The following is a 17,566-nucleotide window of genomic DNA, read 5'->3' on the forward strand; positions in this document are numbered from 1 at the left end:
GGAACAGCGCAAAGGGTATGTCCAAATGATCTGAATGTCCAATTGGGAGAGGTTGATGGAAGACTCCGCCATAGTGGAGGCCTTCGCCAAATATTACAAACACCTGTATTCCCCCTCCAACGAGAGCCCAGAGACTGAACATTAAAACTTCCTGGATACGATTGTACTCCCACGCCTCACCGTACAGCAAAGCGAGGCACTCGACCTTGAGCTGACGGAGGACAAATTACAATTGGCGCTAACGCAACATCAAACAGGTAAGATTCCGGGACCTAACGGGTTCAAGATGGAAACCTGGAAGCGCATTGGCGGTTCACTAATTACGCATATGCATTGCATGTTCCTCCAGAGCAGAGAACTAGGCGTCCTCCCCATAGATCTTAGGGAGACCTGTATCGTGGTGCTACCTAAGCAGGGACAACCCACAGATCGGTGTACCTTCCACTGGCCAATCTCACTGATAAATGGGGAAGCCAAAATCTTTGCTAACAGGCTATTGTGGGTGATAGAGTCTCTGGTCCACCCCGATCAGTGTGGATTCATGCCTAATAAGTCCACCCGCATGAATTTACGCAGGCTTCAGTTGGCGCTGGAGCGTGCCCCCAAGATACCTGGTCCGCTAGCCCTGCTAGTGATAGATTTTGAGAAAGCATTTGATTCGGTGGGGTGGGGCACTCTGTGGGACATCCTAGAATGAATGAACTTTGGACAAGGTTTCATTTCATGGGCTAAACTCTTATATGCCTCTCCAGTTGTGAGAGTCAGGGTGAATGGTAGGCGATCAAAGGCATTTCCACTAAGGCGCGGGACGAGACAGGGGTGCCCCTTCTCTCCCCTGTTGTTCCTCCCGGCAATAGAGCCGCTTGCGATCAGGCTCCGGGCGGACAACGGCTGGTCCGGATTCGTTTGGCCCGGGGGCAGGGAAGACAGGCTTTCATATTACGCTGACGTTCTCCTTATTTACCTCGGCACTCCGTCAGAGTCATGCCCGGTGGTGTCTCAAATCCTCGCTGAGTACCAACGGAACTCCGGCCTTTGGGTGAATACCCAGAAGTCTGTGTTCTTTCCAATTCAGGGGGTTGCGAATGTGCTCCCTGACCCTTGCCCATACCCAGTCTCCATCCGGGGATTCAGGTATTTAGGTATACAAATCAGCCCCTCGTTAGAGGAATTTCTCCAAATGAACCTGCAGCCGGTCTTGGACAGGCTTGCCATAGACATCTTCCACTGGAAATCCTTACCACTGTCCCTAATGGGTAGGGCTGCATTATTTAAGATGATGTCACTCCCGAGATTGTTATACGTTTTACAAAACACCCCATTGCCCAACCCCCCGGGTATCTTTACGTCATTAGACGGGCTTCTACAGGCTCTCTTATGGAAGGGGAAACAACCCAGGATCGTCCTTAAGACAATTTGGGAGGGAGGGATTGGACTACCATGCATCCGTGCATACTACCTAGCGGCGCAGACAGGGGTGGTCAATGACTGGTTACATGGGAATAGTGAACTTCCCCACATCTGCTTAGAGCTATTGGCTATGCACCCATGCTCCCCTCTTCAGGTTCTGTACGCCCCTGGGGGCGAGTTGGCTAAAATCCTCCGCATGTCACTTCATATGCTGCATTCATGGAAGGAGGCACATAAAAATATCGGTTGGGGCTCCAGGCCCACCTTGGTACAACCCTTATGGCACAACGCGCACCTCCCCGAAATCCAAATGATGGAGCCCCTGGGGAACTGGGAGGGGCTTGGGATACATACACTGCAACAAGTGGTTCAGGGAGGGTGCATGGTTGAATTCAATGTCCACAAGGAACGCTTTGACCTGCAGCCAGGGGACCACTTTAGATACATACAACTTGCACATGCCATAAATGCCCAGTTTTTGGTCTTGGGAGAAGTCCCGCCCTGCTCCCCCCTGGAAGCTAATGTCCTTACGGAATGTATCCCTTCTAGGGTTACTTCTACGCTGTATCAGGTGCTTAACTCCTTTGGCACCCAAGAGCTCACCAGGATGAAGGAGAAATGGGAGGGGATATAGAAAAGCTGGGGCAGGACGAATGGGTGGAAGCTTTGATGTTTCCTCAAGAAATAGGCATAGATGCAAAATTCCACTTGATCCAATGCAGGGTATTGCACCGCTCCTATTATTTCCGAATCATGCTGGCTGAATGGAGTGGGACGGTCGGGGAGGCCTGTCTCTGTTGCAAATATGAAAGGGGATCCTTTTTCCACATAATTTGGGAGTGTCCTGTGGTACAGTCTTTCTGGGAAGGCTGCATGTGCACAATCTCAGGAATGGTGGGAATCCAAATACCGCTAGACCCAAAGGTGATTCTGCTTGGGATCTGGGGAGAACTGGGCCTCACCAAATATGAAAAACTGTTCGCGGCCGTAGCATTGGGGTGGGCAAAAGACTGATCGCAGCTAATCGGGGGTCCGATGCAGCATTGAGCATGACCCGGTGGACTAATGCTGTTACCACGTATGCTTCCTTGGAGAGGCGAGTCTACACTGCAAGAGGGTGCCCACGCAAGTTCCAAAAGGTCTGGGGGAGATGGATGGACAATCAATGAGACTTAGTCCCTGGCGCCGACCCCCTCTTTTCTCTTCTTTCTTCTCCTCCTCCTTCCTGCTGCCCTCCTCTCTTCCCGATTTCCCCTCCGTCCCTGCCGACTGAGGCAACCCTCTCTTTATATACGGTGTAACCTTGGCTGCAATTTGGTTGTATGCATTACCGAGTCTACTGACTTTTGTTCACCTCACCTGTATGTTTTATGCACTTGTTAAAATAAATAAAATGTGTTATAAAAAAAACAAGAATCACGATCAACAATACCAATTTCAAATTACATTTTTTCTTACCATAATAGTATTCTTAATCCCTGGGATTGATCCCACAATTCTTTGGAATTCATTCGTTCGGAATGGAAAGAATTGTGGGATCAATCCCAGAGATTAAGAATACTATTATGGAAAGAAAAAATTTAACTTGAAATTGGGATTGTTGATTGTGATTATTAGCCCACATTTGAGAAAGGCTCTGCCCAGCCGAAACACGTGTTATCACTTAAAGGACACCTTGACGAAATAAAGCAGTCAAAATTCCTTTGTATGTCATTAATTGGTGCAAATTCCTGGAGTTATACTCTCTCTTTTCACTTCAAATTGACGGGTTAGGCTTCATACCGTCCCTCCAGCGAACTGCAACAAAAGCTTGTATTTGGATGCACAACAATTGTATTCAAGTTCTTTCCTCATAACGGGAACATTGCAGTCATTAAGTCCAATTGATGCCTAAAGAGTCGCTGAGTAGACCAGCTGTACTAAAAAGCCACACTCTCTCCATTCAATGTCGAGGGACTTGACATCGACACCTTTGAAGGGACAGACTGGAGTGTAGACAGAGTTTTAACATGAGGCGTCGAGTCACAAGTTGCACTCGAGGGACCTTCGAGACCTTTCTGTCCGGACTCCTAGGTGCGTGAACAGTGTTTTTTGTCAACACATTGGCGTCCAGATGCAGCACAATGGGGTCGGAAGTCTTTGACTTCTCCAAAGGGGTAGGTGTTGCCGCCTTTGCAAATACCTCCAACATTTTCCGTCAGAATTCCTCCAACTCTGCTTTAGAAGCTGTCTTTTTTAGGTAAGCTTACCCTTTTCCCCTGGGCCGAGGAATCGGAAGATGTTGATTGAGAACAATGGCGCCTCTTTCTGGACTTCCTCAAGGAGGACGACAAAGAGTGCCGAGACCTCGACCTGGAATGCTCTTGTCTTCAGAAGATTTAACCTTCGATGGAGTAGTCGAAGCTGATTAGGTGGAAGGCCTGCCCAGGACGAGTTTCTCCATCCTCTCTTTTAAGACCTTCACTGTCATCAATTGACACGAGCCACAGTCATCGACTTCGTGGCCCATTCCCAAACATACTCGATGCAGATCCGTTATCCACATTTAGGAGCTGTAATCAGTACATCTTTTGAATCCTGTCTTCGGGGTAGAAGTAGATATCATCGAGTAATTAGAAGTGTGTAGTAAAGATGAATGCTGAGGCGAGTGAGCAGTTTCGAGCAAGCTGTGCGGAAAAACAGAACTGAGGCAACAGGCGCAGTGCATACAATTTATACTGAAGCCGATGTCATACTCGAGAGCAGACAGAGGCCTTTGAGGGACACAAGGTAGGCAACGGCGACAAACGGCACTCTCTGCTGTGAAAACCTTCAAAGCTGCAAGCAGGATATCAGAGTATATCAAAGATGAGGAATAGATGGGAGGACACAATACATTACAAAGTGTAAGTACTTTGAGGAAGAAGGGTCGGTGTAGGAGTAATGTGGTTTGGCGAGGCATGATTGTAAAGGAGCGTCTTGATGCAAGTAGTGCAACTACTGTGATGAGGAAGAGTAGGATGGGAGGTAATGTAGATTTTCGGTAAGTAATTCAAGCATTCCTTTGGTATCATTACCCCACACAATCTCTTGTTTAGCACTTCCCGGCGTGGCACAATGCAGTTCCACATCGCTATCTCATTCTGCGCAAGGGGCGTATTGTGGGCGTGCCCAGGGCTTCAGATTTTCCATTGCACTATTGGTATCTATGAATCTGCTTCCTGTGAAATGCGTTTGCGCTGTGCAATCTTAGCGTTAGCGCAAAAACACTTTGCTTATTTTGTGCTTCCATTCAGTGAAATTAGAGGGTTCTACACCCCATCTTCTCCTGGAAGGCGAGAGCCTCATTGGACATTTTCATTAAGCGTATGGCAGGGGTGAATATATGATCCATAAAACAGTCCCATAATATTAAAATCTAGAGGGCAGATATCTGCTTGTAAAGACAGCTGAATATAAGGAAACATGGGTTAAATTATCTAAAATAATTCTCTAGCTGTTATTACGAAAGCACCAACACATGACATTTTGATACCGTAAGGGTGAGGCAAATGCTTTGTTATCAATGAATTGCAGTTTTCTAAACTGCAATATGTTTGATATGATATGATATGGCATTCATAACGTGCCTATATACAAGTGTTTCAAGGCACGACCAGGCAAGGGAGTGGGAACAGAGGGAAGACAGACAACAATCCCACAAGGCCAGGTGTCATTCAGATTGCGCAAGTGCATGGGAAGGGGGAAGGGTGAGAGTGCAGGGGGAGGGGAGGGGACAGTGCAGTATAAGGGATAAAAGAATGAATAACAATAAGTAAAAGTACGGCCAACAAGTGGCAAGTGCAAGGATAAGTGCAGACAACAGGTGTCAAGTGCTGGTTGTGGGACTGTAGGGAAACAGAAAACAGTCCCCAAGTGCAAGGGTTGCCAGGAAGGCAGTGCAGGTGTGCGACTGGCGGGGGAGGGGACCTAGGCCCGAGAACAGATGGTGGCCAGGTAACCAGTGCAGATTTGGTTTCAGCCAGGAAGTCAGCAGGGGAGAGGAGGAGAAAAGGCATAAGCAAAGAGAAAGGTTTTGAGGGGCTTCCGGAACTGGAGATGATTCTCCTCAAGTTTCAGGTAGCAGGGAGGCTATTCCAGAGGGAGGCCCCAGCCGAAGAAAGAGACCTACCACAAACTCTTTGCTTGGAGAACCGACTGACCCTGAGGGAGTTGGAGGCGGATGTGCGAAGAGCTCGAGAAGAAAGACATTTAGGAAGAGAGAGTTGAAGGTTTTGAGGCACCATACCCCAGAAGGCCTTGTGGACAATGCAGAGGGTTTTGAACTTGATATTCGCAGCCACTGGGAGCCAGTGCAGAGATTTCAGTCCTGGAGAGATACGATCCCGGGGCTTGAGACCAAGAACAAGTCTCGTAGTCCTGTTCCGGATGAGTTGCAGAGGGCGGAGAGTAGGAGCAGGCAGATTTAGAAAGAGGCTGTTGCAATAGTCCAGCCTAGAGAGAACCAGAGCTCTGGAGACAGTGAGCTTCTGGGGAAAGGAGAGGAAAGGAAGAATGCCACTGAGGAGGTGCAGCTGGTAGGGTGACTTCTTAGAGATGTCAGAGATGTGAGGAGAGAAGGAGAGTGTGGAGTCGAAAATGACCCCAAGGTTTTTAGCCTCAGAGGTGGGAGCAGGAAGAGTGCCAAAAGAGGCCGGCCATAGAGTGACAGGAAAGGAGGGAGCGGGTGTCTCGATGAGGAGAATCTCGGTCTTACTGTCATTAAGGCAGAGATCATTCGTGGCACTCCACTCCTGGATGGCGGACAGACAGTCATAGATGAGGAAGGGAGAAGAGGTGGCTGAGGGAATCCTGAAAATGAGCTGGGTGTCATCTGCATAGCACTGGAAGTTGGGGCAGAGTGCGGCAATGCGGTGGGCAAGAAGTGCCAGGTATTGGTTGAACAGCCTGGGAGAGAGGTTAGACCCCTGGGGAACACCACAGTACCACAGTTAGAGATAGATATAGAAGAGAGGAAGGACCCAAGTTGAACCTGGGAGGGTCAATCAGAGAGGAAAGAAGTCAGCCATGCCAGGGCCTGACCAGTGATCCCCAGGTTATCACGGAGACGGTTGAGCAGGATGGCATGGCTGACCTTGTCAAAGGCAGAAGGGAGATCAAGTAAGATGAGGACACAGGGGCTGATGGAATCAAGTTTGGAGAGCAGGTCTTCACTAATGTTCAGGAGAGCAGTTTCTGTGCTTCTGGCAGCTCTGAAGCCAGACTGATGACCATGGAGACAGCCAACAGATTCCGTATGGAGATTGAGCTGGGAGATGGCCAGCTTTTCCAAGGGTTTGCCCAGGAAAGGAGTGATGGAGATTGGGCGATAGTTAGACAGGCAAGATGGGCGGGCAGAGGGTTTCTTAAGAAGAGGGTGCACAAGGGAGTGCTTCAAGAGGGAAGGGAAGACTCCAGTGGCGAAGGAGTGGTTGCAGAGGTCGGCCAGGGGAGGAGCCAGGGAGTCAATGTGGTCTTTGATGGTTTTGGAGGAACAGGGATGAACCTGCTTTGATGAGACTTTCATGGATCAGACTTGTCTAGGAACCTTGTCTGGGTAGAACAGGGGAAAGGCAGAGAGGAGGGAGGTGAGGTAGCCGAAGAAGGGCCGGAGGAAGAGCAGGGAGTAGAGGGAGGAAGGGGAGAGGAAGAGAGAGGACAGGATGTCCTGAGTTTTAGAGATGAAATGAGAAGCCAGTGCCATGCAGAGAGCCTGGGAAGGGACAGAAGAGGTAGAGACTGCGGCAGGATTGGCCAGTTCCACATGCAGATTTGAAAGAGTTCAGCCGAGTTGTTAGATGTCACAGAGACGCAGGCTTGGATGTGAGCTCTCTTCTTGGTGAGGAAAGAGAGCCGGTAGTGCCTTTGGAGCAGGCGGCAGGCCAGTTTGTCAGAGGATATACATGAAACACGCCATTTCCTCTAGGCCATCCTTCGCTTGCGTTTAAGGGTGACAAGGTCCGAGTCGTACCAGGAGATGCACTTGGCTTTGGGCTTCAGGCGGATCCTCATAACAGGGGCAAGAACATTGAGAATATCAGATATAGCAGAGTGGAGCATGGAAAGGGCTGAGGAGATGAGAACATCCAGAGTGTGCCCTGCAGAGTGAGTCGGGCCAGAGGGGAGAATAGAGAGTGAGAGAGGGTCGCAAAGGTCGCAGAAGAGTCCAGAGGAAGGACAGGAAGCATCCGGGTGGATGTTGAAGTCTCCAAGAAGGAGTAGTTGAGCAGTCGAGACCAGGAGGGAAGAGGAGAGGTCTGCCCACTCAGAGAGGAAGGAGGAGATCTGACCAGGTGGCCGATCGAGAGTAGCCACAGTAAAGGAATGGATAGGAGAGGGAGAGAGCCTGCAGACAAGGCATTCGGAAGAGGAGTAGGCCTGCGTGGGAATGACAGAGGCAGGAATCCACTCGGGGAAGATCAGGGCTACACCCCCTCCGGAGCGGTTGGACCTGGGTGCGGAGAGGATCTTGTAGCAGTCAGTTACGCTCACTTGGTATCCACGGGGGCGCCACGCGATGCTGGATGGAGGTCTAAGCGCTATCCCGGACCCCTCTCTGCTTGGTTATGTGCCAGGCATTGGGTAGCGCCTATAACAGGAGAATGGAGGGTTAAGATACTGGTTCTGTGATGGGTGGACTCCCACCTCCCTCTGGTCCAAATCCCCTCCCTTGGGGTTATTGCTCACCTTAGGTTTTCCTGCATTGAACTCTCCGTCCTGCGTCTCTGTGCAGGGGTGTGTGGTTGGTGCGGGCGTTCCGTGGACCTAGTTGCTTCACTGGTCCGTGTGCCCTTTTTTCAGGTCCAGATTGGCTGTGACTCCGACTCTGCCTGTTGTCTTCCAGGTGAGTTATAATGTCTTTTCTGTCTTTATTCTGTCTCTTTCTTTGCCTCCATTTTCTCTGTCTTCCCGGCATCTTGCTCCACTACGCTTTTCCCTAACAATGTCTCTTTTTGTTTTCACAGGGATGGTTGCGATCTCAGAGTTGCTACGCCGATGGCGAAGATCACAAAGAGTTATTGATGTGCGGAGTGCTGTGCTGTTTATTGGTGTTAATTGCTAACCTGTGTTCTCTTCTCTTCTTTGTACAGGTTGCGGTGATGTTCTGAAGTGTTGAGCGATCGAAGCGCTGCTTGCCCAGGTAAGTGATTTGTTATTGCCAGTGCTTTAATTGGGGTAAGAAATGGAGGGGGGGCCCTCGTTTGGGGGCGTGGCTTCCATTGTGGGCGTGGCCTAAAATGTGCACAAATCATTGTAAGGTGCGCAAACAAATATATAAATGTATGTGAGCATTTATATATTTGTATGCCACTGCTATGGTTTGTGTACCTTTCAAGCCTTACAAACATACTAATGTTACGTATTTCTAGGTTTATAAAAAGGTGGCTTGAAAAGTGCACAAACCATAGTAATTTACGCACATTTGTGTGCTTACCTTACTATGGTTTGTGCACTTTTCAAGCCACCTTTTATAAGCATAGACATTTATAACATATTTCTATGTTTATAAAAGACGGCTTGAAACGTAAACAATTCAAGGCATCTTTTATAAAGCGTTGAGGACGGACAAAACCCGAGGTGGCTTTGTCCATCGACAAAGCTTTATAAAAGATGCCTTGAATTGTGCACGTTTCAAGCGGTCTTTTATAAACATAGAAATATTTCTACGTTTATAAAAGATGGCTTGAAACGTATACAATTCAAGGCATCTTTTATGAAGCTTTGCCAACGGAGACAGTCACCTCGGGCTCAGTGATCTCTGCTCAGAGCAGATAGATCACTGAGCCCGAGGCGCCTTTCACCCTCTGTGAACCCGCGGGCTCCGTGATCTAATCTGCATATTAGATCATGCAGCCCACATGTTTGCTGAGGGTCCGTGACCTGGCGAGGGCAAACAAAGGAACTGTAACTTCCCTGATGACCCCTCAAATGAGGGGTCATCAGGGAAGTTACAGTGACTGACAGAAGTGCCAGCCAGCCTCAGCGACGCTGTGCCTGGCTGGCACTTCTGTCAGCTCGCCTGAAATTAAACTGGCGGGCGCATCTCCCGTCGCGGCTGCGGCCGCGGCGGGACAATGCATCCTGCCAATGTTGTGTGGGATGGGGGGCCCCGGCAGGGCCCCGGCTCAGTCCCACTTTTTGGAGACTGCCGGGGCCCGGCCCCGGCAGGCCCCGGCCCACTTTAAGCACTGGTTATTGCTGACCTTGTTCCTTCTCCCTTGCAGGTTGCGGTGAAACCCAGAGATGGGCGAGGTAAGACAAGCACAGGGTGATGTCAGGACTCGCTGCTTGCCCAGGTAAGAATTATTATTAATGCTGTCCTTGTTTCTTTACCTTTGCAGGTTGCGGTGAACTCCGGAGATGGGCAAGGTAAGCGAAGCGCAGGGCGGGTTCAAGACCGGTTACTTCACAGGTAAGAGTTCTTGCTCGCTAATGCTGTTCTTGTTCTTCAAGGTTATTAATGGAATCCAGATCTAGGGCTTCAGGATCGGGCCGCCGGAGAAGCAGATGAGCAGGAGCTGGACACAGTGAGCGTTACGCTGCAGGAGTGCAGAATAACGCGAAGCGTGTTCTGCTGTTTGGGTGTGGTTTAAATAGCCCAGGTAAAGTAGTTCCAGGTCAAGTAGTTCCAGGCCCAGCCACACCCAAAACACTAGACCGCATGGCTTGGTTCTAAAAAACTGAGCTGTGTAATAGGCCACCAAGTTGGATTTAGGTCCAAAACTGGTATTGCTTTATTCCTGATAATGAGCCAAAGGCGCCAGGACTGACTCCATGTATGTTTCTGATGGAGTTTTAAGGTCTTTGTGGCCAGTGTGAAGGGCTTTAGCCCCACTGCTGTCAGGGGGCTGTTGTACCTGAGAGGGTCAGGGGCATGGATCGTGACACCGTCAGGGAGGCGAGTGTAGAAGCTTGTGACAGAGCTGGCCCTGAATCATGTCTCGGTGAGACCAAGAACATCTAGGTCAAGTTCCTCCAGAAGGCAGCAGATGTCAGAGGAGTGTTTGAGAGCTGAGTGAGTGTTTAAAGTGGCAATATGGAGACGGTTGCCGTCCTTGAAAGACTTCCGGCGAGGGGTACAAATCAGAGGTTTGCCCTGCGGAGGTATAGAAGAAGCCCGAGGGGGGGGCAGAAAGGGAAGGAGGAGAGGGCAAAGTAGCCAAGGAGGAGACAGCAGGGGGAGACAGCAAGCCGTGGAGAGGGGAGAGGGGACAGCAGGAGAAGAAAGGAAATTGATGAGGCGCAGGAACCATCTATCGAAGAGGAGAAGGTTGGCCTGAGGGCCTTGGACCAAGACGGTTCCATTCAAATAAACATTAATGATGACCTTAGAGGAGTGGAAGGAGGACAGGAGGGCCTCCCACCGTGTGGCACCATTAATGGGTGAGGAAGAGAAGGGAGAGAGCACAGAGACCATATGCAGAGTCCATAGGTCTGGCGAAGGAACGACAAAGAGGATGTTGGTGAAAGTTTGCCTGGAGGAGGCACTGGTATAGGTGTCAGCGATAGGGAGGCCTGGGTTGGAGACCAGGAAGTCCTTTTTAAATTTCTTCCTACCAGATTTTGTGAGGAGAGCAGGATAGTCGATAGAGAAACAGTTAGAGAAAATGGGAGAGACAGAGAGCACCATAGAGTAGGTAGGGAGAGTAGAGAAGAGGAAGGGAGAGGGAGTGGGAGAGTGTTAGGGAGAATTCTCATTTCATGGCTAATGTCCCTTACCTATAGAGTCCCCCAGCAGCTTTGCTGGATTTGAAGGGTTTATTTCTTTTTACCTGCTAAGAGTGAGACTCTTTTTCCCACTCTTAGGCATTTTTGCAATGTTTTATTCTAGACTATTTTTGTGTTTAATGCCTATGGGATCTTTTCTCTCACCCATAGGAACCATCTTTATGCACATGTGTTACACAGCACCCTCCGTGCAGTGACACAGGGGTGTTGTAGCGACCCCAAAACATAGACTACATACCCTGGGACCGACTACTGTCTCCCAGGGCATGTAAAGTCCCCATTGACTTTACTAGTCGATTTTTATGAACTTAACCAGTCTACCCCATCTTAATATGGAAGTACTGGAAGGGGTTAAAAGTTTTTCCCCTATGTTCATTTTCGAGAGGGTACCTTAAAGTCCCCGTCTACAAAGTTTCTGGCTGGTGGCAGTGGTTCCTACCTCTTATATTCGACCGCAAATATTTCTCTATGGGATTTTCCCATTGTTCGAGGCTACCACTTTTTCTGACAGCCTCTAACATACCGCCGGTCTATTTTATTATTAACTTTACTCCGGTAGGTTTTATTTGCCAGAACTTTGATAAAACTTCTTTCTCGAGTCTTACTCCATTTTCCTAACCCAGGTCGGGGATCCTTTGTTCATCCTTTTGGAGGGCTTCTGCCGAGAAGCCCTCCTTTCGGCGCCACTGTGTCTGGGGTGGGTCTGTTGTTTGGGAGGGGCAGTAGAGCCCCTGGACAGAGTTGCCACAGCAACTCAGGTCGCACTCTAACCTGATAGGCTGGAGGGTCTCCCGCCAAGAAGACCACTCCACTGCGTGAGTGACAGCTAGGGTGAATGAATGGGTCTCTTTCTGCATCTGGAAGAAGAAGACGTTGCCACTGGAACTACGGAACCGAAGGGAAGAGAAGCCAGAGACATCTTCAGCATCTACACCACCGGTGAAGCCCTGCCGGATCGTCTTACCACTTTTCTTCCACACGACGATAGGAGATCTTCAGCGAAGTGCCTCCTTCCCTTGAGCTGGTGGGGTCAACCAGTTCGCCCATCGCATCTTCGGACCTGCCTTGGTCGAATCGACAGTGCCCTGCACTTGGAGACCGGATAGCCAGGCAGCTATCGACCCGGACCGCGATTAAAAGGAGCGTACCTTTTAAACTTCATTTGGCAGCACCGCGGCTGGTTTCATCCCTGGGTAGTGCAGCGACTCGAACCTTCCTCCACGCCGAGAGCCTCTCTTCCTCTGTTGGACCCCTCGACCTGTAGGAACTACCAGGAACAACTGCCACCGCAGGAGCCACATCTCCATGTTTAAGGTACATTGTTCCGCCAGGCCGCCCTTTCTCTGTGGTAGCCCTAAAGGTGTTTGAAATCCTTTAACTACTTGTGGGGTCGGCCGCCCTCTCTCTTAACATTGTCTTTCGCCTTGCATCTACCTCTTAAAAAGTTTTCTACTAAAGACTTGACTTCAGCTACAAGAACATTTTTGCTCCTAAGCTCTTGGTCCTGTACCACTGACTCTGGCTCAGGCCTATTGACTTTGGCTGATTTGTTAGATCTGCTCTCACTAGATTAGTTTTCAATCAGAAATGTGTTGATGCACTAAAATCTTCTAAACCCCTCTTCCTTCCTACTGTTTTAACCTGTGAAGTGCCATTTTGCTCAGTTTTCATTCACTTATCTTTTGGTTAAAGTGTTACTGTGCATTACTTGTCCACCAAACTTCAGGGAAGTGTTGCTAGGGGGTGTCTGAAGATATTTCGACTTAACTTGTACTTTCCCTCTCTTTCGTTGAATTGTTAGAGTGCCATTTGTAGTTGGTTTTCACTGTGCCGTTTTGCTTAGTTTTCACTGTACCGCAAACGTGTCTATAATTGAATAGGGAGTTCTATATGCTTTTCTTTTGACTAAACTTAACTTACTTTATTAACTGTGATCTATGTGTTGACTTAGAAGTGTATAAAATAAATATATATTCTCTTTGTAATACAAAACTTTGGTCAGTGTTTCCATGATCCATAGTACTGTATTACCTATTGTGTCAACCCTGAATACTGCTCATCTCCCTCTTGAGATAAGTCTGACTGCTCAGCCACAGCTACCAACTAAATCTCTGTGGTACAGACTGATACCAAAGGGGATTTATTGCTCTCACCTGTAGTCCTAATCTGGTGTAGTGTTCCCTAAGGGAACTGTCCTGGATTCTGCCTAACCGAGACGACTAGGGAAGGACACAGGGCAGTATGCAAGCAGGCGAGACAAGTTGAACAATTGGACAAGACGACAGACACCAAGATGTAAACAGGAGAAAAACACACCTAGGTTTGAGAGCCCTGAATAGTGGGGAAAAAGGCCTATGTATCACAATGCAATTTTAAATACTTTTACAATGCAATTTTTTAAAACAGGAGAAAAACACACCTACATTAGAAAGTCCTGAATAATGGGGAAAAAGGCCTAGTTTTAAATACATTCACATGCAATTTTTATAACAGGAGAAAAACACATCTAAGTTTGAGAGTCCTGAATAGTGTGGAAAAAGGCCTAGGTATCACAATGCAATTTTAAATACTTTCACAATGCAATTTGTTTTAAAACAGGAGAAAAACACGCCTAAGTTTGAGAGTCCTGAATAGTGGGGAAAAAGGCCTAGGTATCACAATGCAATTTTAAATACTTTCACAATGCAATTTGTTTTAAAACAGGAGAAAAACACACCTACGTTTGAGAGTCCTGAATAGTGGGGAAAAAGGCCTAGGTATCACAATGCAATTTTAAATGCTTTCAGTTGATATATTTTTTTAATGTTAACATTATATAACACATCCTGATTAATTTATTTCATGCTAGACTGTCTGGGGCCAGGGACCACGCTACTGCAACTTCCTCTTACTAAATACTCTCCCTCTAGACCTCTACGTTCCTCCGGTACCAACTCTTTGTGTCAAGCGTTTTGCTAAACAGAGGGCCGGAGGCCGATCTATCTCCTCAGCTGGCTCCCTCTTGTGGAACAGCCTCCCACTTCCTCTTCGTCTTGAGCCGGGCCTCCTCAAATTCCAGAAGCTCCTTAAGTCTTTCCTTTTCACCCCCTCCCTCCCTACTTCAGTCCTCTGCTAATCTCACGGTCGCTGTGATTGGTGACCAGGGCCCTTATGTGTCCTTTCGGGCCCTGGTCCCCCACACCCAATCGCCTTCAGCCTCTGCCTAAGCACAGAGCTTGACTTGGCACTTACTGGCCTTCGCCACTATAGGCATGCACTTACCCATTTATTTTTTACAGATGAATGTTTCCCTAGCACTTCCTACACTGGGCACTTACACCTGCTGCTCACTCATGAGCACTGGTACTACAGCACTTACCCCCCTCTCCCTCTTCCCCTGTGCTCTCTCTGCACTTGCATGATCTGAATGCTCACAAGGACTAGTAGGTTCGTTTCTATATTCCAGTGTATTCATTATTTTCTATCCCATGTTCCCTCCCTGTTGCCCTGTGGGCGCTTTGAACCACAATTTACCTTTTGAATAAGACGCTAACAAATGCACAAGAAATAAATTAAATAAATAAATAGATGCCAGGTTAAATACAGTCCACATCAACTGCAATAGGTGTTTTCAAAATTCTCCACAAACAGCAAATATTTTCCTACAAATATATTTTGACTTACCTCATCTAGTTTGTCTCCTTGAAATTGATCCACTATTCCTCCTGCACGCAGTCCATGAAGAGTATCTTTAATACTATTTAGAACAGTACGGATAGCCTGGCTGGTTTTCGCAGCAGTCACAATTGCGGGATTGTCACGCTGCAATATACCTGATGTGAAAAAATAACATATTAATCATTCATTTCGCATTTATAGTCATCATGCAATATCACCTATGAAGCAAACATCCTAAAGTATCAAAAATCTAATCCTCATTTAAAATTGACCCAAGTAGCGATACAGTGAAGTATCTGTCATCAAGCGCAGTCCTAGGAGAAACAATTCAGTGTAATTAACTCTGACCATCCCAAAATGTTGTGCCCTCAGAATGTTGAACCTTTGGAGATTTGAAAGCAAATTTGTTGAAGTAGAGAACAAGCACAAACATATTGCAGCCTGCCACCAGTCTGTGACCACTGTAAAGGGAGGAGAGCGGCCTAGTACCTACGGACGGACAGGGGTGGGGGGACCAGGGCTTTACAGTGCAGAAAACGGAGACATTTTGGAGTTGGTTCGGGACTTTTTGCCATCTGCTTCCTTGTCAGCCTGTTAGAAACTATCCTTGCTGCTCGCCCATTAGCAACCTGGGCAGAAAAATGTCCACTGTTGTCCTTGTTACTAGGAGTGCCCTTGTATTGGGCAGCAGTCACAGTGCTGCGGCCACAACCCTCCCACAAAATCCTTAGCATTGCTTAAGGAACCTGCTCACCTATAAAGTTGTCATCAACAGGACCAAATTAAGATAAATAGCTTTGAGGCACCTTCACAACGGTGTCACAATTACTTTTGTAAATCATTTATTTAGTAATCTTCAAGGCTTTCTTAAGCATGAATGCTTAGAAAATTTGTCATGCCCATGGGACATTTCCAACTTGAAGTCTCCACACATCTCAAGTTAGCAACCAAATATTTGGCTGCTTCCAAGACAATTAAAGTGAGACAATAAAGCTCCTTTTAAAGATTAATGTATATCCATGATGTTTACTAGCTTGACGCCCAACGGAATTACTGTTACTGTTAAGTGGTGGTGGGTTATCCCCAATTGGGGATTTCGGTAGAATTACCGTCACAGTAATTCCATTGATGTGTGTGTGTTAAAGTGCTGAAAGTGCAGTAGTGTAAAACAGGAGATTTTTAGATTGCCACTATTTTGTATTCTAGATTTTGTGTTTATCCATCCACAATGTGGAGATAAAGCCGCAATTATATTCCTGTGGCTTTACATCTTTTGATAAGGACCAACATATGATTAGATTGGTTTATTATGTGATTTATGCGTGATTTGCAAGAGGTGGACTAGAGGGCAAATGTGCTTTGTTACAATGTTGATGTGTGCAGATCTGAAATGATAGGAATCCCTGCGGTGTGTACGTTTTTGATATTTTGTGAGCTTTCTGGATCAGTGGTTTAAGTGTGCTACAGGTACATAATGTAAATTGTTTGTGTGGTTGTCTCTAATGACTGTCAGAGTGATATAAGTGTGAAGAGTTGTATTGCTCTATCTGTTGTGGTTGAGTGTGGTGGATAGGGACATTTAGTTTAGAACAGTGTCTTCAGGTAGTGTACAATCTATTATGTAAAATGTGTTGAGCTGTGTTGTTGGTTTATTTATTTGTATGTATTTTTTGGGAATTTATAATGCACCTATACAAATAAGTTTCAAGGCGATCCAAGACAAGGGAGGGGGAGGAAGGGGAGAAAAAACATAACGTTCCTACTAGGTGTTGAGGCATTCGCAGCGTGCCAGTGCAGTAACAAGAATGCAGGGTGGGGGGAGGAGGGAAGGTGAAGGTTGGGATGAACAGGAAGAGAGACAAACAGTAAAGCAGTAAAGATCCTACTAGATCGTGAGACAATTCAGAGCGTGCAAGTGAAGTACAGAAAAGAGGGGAGAGGGGGAGGAGGGGAAGTGAAGGTTGGGATGAACAGGGAGAGAACAATAATGTTCCTACTAGGTTGGGAGACAGTTTGGAGCGTGCAAGTGTAGTAACAGAAAAGAGGGGATAGGGGGAGGAGTGAAGGACAGGTTGGAAAGGGAAAGGTGGGAGGGAGGAGAAGGGAGGAATAAGTGCAGGTGAACAGGTTCACTTGCCCTTAGAGGAGAGGGTGAACAAGGCAGGGCTTGAGGAGAAGCGGGAGGGAGCCAGTGACAGGGAATGACTGCAGAAACACCAGGTCCGACTTTCCTAGAGAGAGGGAGAAAAGCTTACATTTCAAACACACCCCACAAGCAAAACACCCAGATTCGACTTTCCTAGAAAGAGGAAGAAAAGCCTACATTTCAAACACACCCCACAAGCAAAACACAGAGAATCGACTTTCCAAGAGAGAGGGAGAAAAGCCTAAATTTCAAACACACCCTAAATGCAAAACACCCAGATTCGACTTTCTAAGAGGGAGGAAGAGAAGCCTACATTTGAAACACACCCCACAAGCAAAACACCCAGATTCGACTTTCCTAGAGAGAGGGAAAAAGCCCAATTAGACTAACTAAGACAAAAACGTCTACATGCTAGATATGGATAACATACACAGTGGGTGATGTGCAGCACACTGCAATAATTGCTAATGAGAGTAATACAAAAGGAGGAGCAGTTGAATAGGGAACAGTAATGGCTGTTTCCCATACCTGCACCTTTCTTACCTTGTCAGTCGCTGCTGGTTGACCGCTGCTCTCCTTCCTCCAACAAGGAACACAGTCTGTAGC

At 47.5% G+C, this 17,566-nt stretch overlaps 1 protein-coding gene across 1 annotated transcript in view; it reads right to left on the reverse strand.

Moving 5' to 3' along the window:
• The window catches only part of LOC138505087 (sodium/hydrogen exchanger 11-like), a 789,434-nt gene extending 774,480 nt beyond the window's left edge, over positions 1-14,954 (reverse strand). The window contains exon 1 of the mRNA XM_069625403.1: positions 14,821-14,954. The gene's annotated coding sequence lies outside the window, so the exon portion shown is untranslated. The remainder of the gene's footprint in view (positions 1-14,820) is intronic.
• Between the last annotated feature and the right edge of the window lie 2,612 nt (positions 14,955-17,566).

Source organism: Ambystoma mexicanum, chromosome 11, assembly GCF_040938575.1.
Source record: "Ambystoma mexicanum isolate Mex_15411 chromosome 11, UKY_AmexF1_1, whole genome shotgun sequence".
Lineage (NCBI taxonomy): Eukaryota > Metazoa > Chordata > Amphibia > Caudata > Ambystomatidae > Ambystoma > Ambystoma mexicanum.